This window comes from Nesoenas mayeri (genome assembly GCF_963082525.1).
Source record: "Nesoenas mayeri genome assembly, chromosome: 3".
Classification (NCBI taxonomy): domain Eukaryota; kingdom Metazoa; phylum Chordata; class Aves; order Columbiformes; family Columbidae; genus Nesoenas; species Nesoenas mayeri.
In genome coordinates, this window is record NC_137544.1 from 19,236,322 (window position 1) to 19,241,283 (window position 4,962).

Sequence of the window (4,962 nt, forward strand, 5' to 3'; positions counted from 1 at the left end):
AATGAGCACTTACAGGTCACTGACTCCTAGACAAAAGAATGAATAAACAGTTATAAGAATTCCAAAGACTTTCAACAGTTTCTGAATACATTTTTGCATGCCATAACCCACACAGCATGAGCAGGATGTGCGCAGGTCCTCCGAGCAGGTTGTATGTTCCACAGGCACACATGAAACATGCAGCAGTGTGTTCAGCAGTTTGTTTTGGTGTTAGGCTTGGTAAGATAAAGCTCAGAAGAAATTTAATTAAGAGGAAGGAGATTAAGCAATGCTAATAATAGGCAATTCTGTGTTCATGATTTCTCATTGGAGAGAAAGGTCAATGGAGAAAATCCACTTCATAAGCTTGCATTGAAAAATGTTAGTACTAAGTTGCCACTTAGAAAGAGCACACACTGCTCTAGAGGCAATTCAGCAGACGATGAGACCAACCCAAAGGCCTGAAATTTCACTTCCCATCTACCTGAGCAGTGAAATTGTGCCCACAAATTGTCCGATACAACAGCCCTTTTGTAACTCATTGAGGGTGAAAGGGAGATAATATTTCACTATACCATGCAATAAAGTTACATCAGAGCCTTCAATAAATCCTGAAGAGATTCATCTCTGAAACTACCTTTGTCTAAGCCTCCAAGTGAAATGGCTTGCTTGATATTAGGCTCTGAAGAGATCTCTCAGAAAATAACAGTACAGAAATGGAGTTTGTGTGGAAGGACCATCAAAAGTCAATATTTAGGGACTCTGTAGAAATACTCTTTGACAAAAGTGTTATTTATGTACTTCTGATATGCTTTTCCAAGTCTTTCTGTCACCAAGGCTCCGGACTACACAAACAAGCTGGAAGTCATATGAGGGTTTCGAAAGAAAGTCATATATCATATATCATATTTTATAGCCATGATACAGACGTGCATTTTACATCTAAAGCAAGAAGATTGGGTTATATTACTCTTCATGCCCTTATTTCCTCCAAAAATAAGCCAAGTAGGATTAGGCACAGGTGTGAGGCCAGTACGTGGGTCTGTGTTTCTCAACATGCTGGGGGTGGATCTGTTATTTTGGTGATGGCTGGAAGGATTAAGTGCACTTCAGCAGGGACAAGAGATTAAGGAGCTTCAGGGTGAGAATAAGCTCTTGAAGCAGATACCAAAACATAACGGAAGGAGCAAGATGGACAAACTGCCCTTTGCATGCAACAAAATTCAATTTGCCTGTACTATTAAAAAGCCTTGCTCTAATTTTAAATTCCACCACCAACTCTGATACATTTAGTAAATGCCTTAGCAGTAAGACTAAGTAGATGACTTTGGAGTTCAGATAATAAATTATCCCTCTGAATTGCTGTCTAGTATGTGCTTCCATTATCCTCTAGGAGATAAAATTAGTAGACTGCAGTGGGGGGGTCAGATGGGAGCAGATTTTGTCTCACTCCTCATGTGGAGGGGGAATGGCATGAGTTATTGGGGAGATTGTTCTGCCTCACAACAGCCTTGTTGCACCATGTCTGTGGCAGGGCAGTGGTGCTCCACAACACACTCCCCAGTTCTCACTGATCATCCAGGTTCAGGGCACAGACTACACTATGTTGTAAGCCCCTTTTGACTCCCCAGTTTTCCTTCCAAAGGAGAGCAAAGTACAGGAGGACCACGGTTCAAAACGGTGGGGTATAAGCTTGTACCTGGGAAGAGCTCCAGGGTCAAGGGATCACTTGATATGGTCATAGTCATGGTCATTGATATGGCCTACAGTGAGACAGAAGATCCCAGGGAAAACCATTGGTTCTGGGTAATCCTCCCATGGAGGAAGGGAGGAACAGGGACTATCTGTGGATTTTCACAGCCATGACATGCTATGCTCCTGTACCAGAAGAGGTGTGAACTACTACATAGACAAGCTTTGTCAACCAGAAAGAAGACCCAGGAGAGTACAGACCCCAAAAAAGGAAGTTTCCACCAATTTGTAATGTAACAATTTTATTTTCAAGACTTCTGTTTCAACATCCTATTACCTTTTAGTGTAGAAGGTGACAATACAATCTTAGAAGAGATGCATTTTGTACTCTCACCATCACTCCTGTCAGACTACTAAGTACTAAGGCCATTTACAAAATCTCCTCTCCTAGCTTAGGGTGCTGGTTGTGGACAACACTCAGCCATATACAGATGCTATTTTTTTTTCCTCTTTTCAAGAGTGCTTAGTTCCCAAAATTTTGCTTATGCTACCACAACTAAGATGACTGCAGCTCATTTGTACATGTCTGAATCAGCTTTAAAATACATAGCTCAGGTATTGCTACAAGCACAGAAACCCAACAGAGTTACAAACCTTGGCTGCTCAAATATTTACGTCCTATTAAGTTTTTTCACAATTGCAGCAACATCACTCAAGGATTCTCAAGAATGCAGTCAAAATTGATTTTGCCAACCAAGGATGAGGAACCAGAGCTAGAGGAGAAGGCACATCTTAAAGGTGGACACAGAAGACAGCAGTAGTGGTGGGGGTGAAGGGAAGAGTAATGGAAATTTGTACGTAAAGCTTTTACTGCAGAAGCAATAATGAGCCCAGCTCCCAAGGGCTCTGACAGACAAAACTGGCAGGAAAATGTTTGCTATTACTGTCCTCTGCTATGTTGGGCTGCTGCCTGCTTTGTCCATGCACAGAGCCAGCTCAGACTACTAAAGACCAGGTCAGGCCACTGGCCAGTTTACAGCTATTTTCTAAGGTTATACAAACTATTTGACCAGAGTCTTCTATAGTTTTGAAGTATCAGATCTCTGTGATATCTTCTCCCAAATATCCTCATGTGCATACCAAACAAATCACTTCACATACATTAAGCTTGAATCTGGCCACATCCCCCAGAAGGAGATTCCTAACACCAGCATACAAGGCACTGTCTCTTGGTGTACTTTGTGACCTGGAGAAGCTCACAGTATCCACAGTGGATGGTTCTGTCTCTTTTTGCCAAGTCCATGGTTCACAGTAGTCAGTGAGAAAAAGAGGGAGCAACAGAAACTAGCCAAGAGGAAAGGCTGAGGAGAAGGGTGTTTCTCCAGATCTTCCTTTCCAAGGCTTTTAGGGCCAGACTTGTCACTAGAACAATCGGTGCTGGTGGACTGGAAAGTGAAGGGGTTCATTGCAAGAACAGGCTTCTCGATGCCAAGTTAGATATGAACTCTTCCCTATGTGGGAAAGCAGTGAGTTGTTGTGTCAGCCAGTCAGGAGGATGTGGCAGAGACTCAGGCCTGGAAATCTCTTCCAGAAACCTGAATGTAGGTGTTTAACCTTCAGCAATGGTCAGCTTTGAGGAACAGGGAGTGAGACCATCCTGAATGACAACCGCATTGATGCTCTGTGGGCTGAGCAGACAGACACAGGTCCTGCCTGCCTTGGCCTGCAGCTCCCACCCCACAGCCTGCAGGACACTGCAGGCAAGGCACACCACCTTTTCAGTGTAGCAGGGGCACTTCAGGATCCAGAAGATCAGACAAAGAGGCTTTCAAGTCGAGTGGTTCAGATACACAGCTGAAATCCTGGAAATGAGGCAGTTTCAGCACCCAGCTGAGCACCCAGCAGGCTGATGATAAGGACTCTCAACAGATAAGTCAGAAATGGGAATGAAATGGCCTGAGACAGAAGAAGGAATTGAAATTAGGAAGGTGCTCCAGTCTCTGCATTAGTGAAAAAAGAGGCAGCATCACCTCCTCTGGCTGCATTTTATGAGGTTTTAGATGTATCCAGACTACAACTGAAAGATCAAAGCCTCCAGGTACTTTAAATATTAATCTGCCTTTGCAAACTCCTACACAGCTCAGAGATGAGACAGGTATCCAGCAGCAGAGAACTGTCAGGGCTGCTGGTGGTTCTGTTCAGCAGCCAGATATGAAGGATTTTCTGGGGAAAACAACACTTTCAATTAAGCTTCTACACATTCCCCCTGCCTGCTGCTGCAGGGCTTACAAGCCTCAGAGACTCAGGGGATACACCTACCTCGACCCACAGAGAAAAGGGAGTCGTTCTGAAAAACAGAGCTGCTTAGTGTCAGTCAGGTCACAACATCTGGACCCACAACAAATACTTGGGAAACTACCCTGGTCTGAGAAGAACCACTAACAGAGGAAAACTCTGAAGAGCTTGCAGATTAAATATTTCACAGAGTCTGCAGATGCAGTGAAGGGACACAGTAGTAGTAGAAATCAAACCAAAAGCACTTTGGATATCACTTTCTCCATCTTTTCCTGCTTTAAGAAAGAAACCTTCTCTTCTGCAGCTAAAATTGCCTTATATGATTGTGGCAGGATGCAAACCCCCCTCTCTCCACCTCCCTCCTTCAATATGGAAGGAGGATACACATCTCCCACTCTTTCTCTGTTATGTTTGAGGCTAACAGCTTCTTTTGTTTGGCCCCAGAGCACCCTGGCCAGGGCTGTTAAGAAGGGAGTGCCAAGGCGCCAGGGAGCCGCTGGGTGCCCGTGGCCAGTGTCAGGGATGTTTGGAGGCTTCAGAGGCACCCACATCCAGGGTGGGGGTGCAGAGAAGCGTCTGGAATGCCCACAGTCAGATCTGATCAGACTATAAAAAACAGGACTCTTGTCAAGACTCTGCCCATTGTCGCAGGTCTCTCGGAGCATGAGCAAGATGCTGCTGCCGAGAGCCCCCCCACCCGGGATGGAGAATCCGCTTGCCTTCCCGCCACAGCTGTGAGTAAAACTTCTCACAGAAGTGCGAGTGTATTTATACTTTCCGTGCTCAATATGAGCACGTGTAAAATTAATCCTCACATAATCGCGGGTGTATTTTCCTCCCATGCTTCCACATAAGCACGTGTAACTTTCCGTGCACATTTGCACGCGCACTTTCCGTGCTTAATACAAGCACGTGTACCTTTCTGTGCACATTTGCACGTGTACTTTCCGTGCATATTTGCACATGTAACTTTCCATGCTCAATACGAGCACGTGT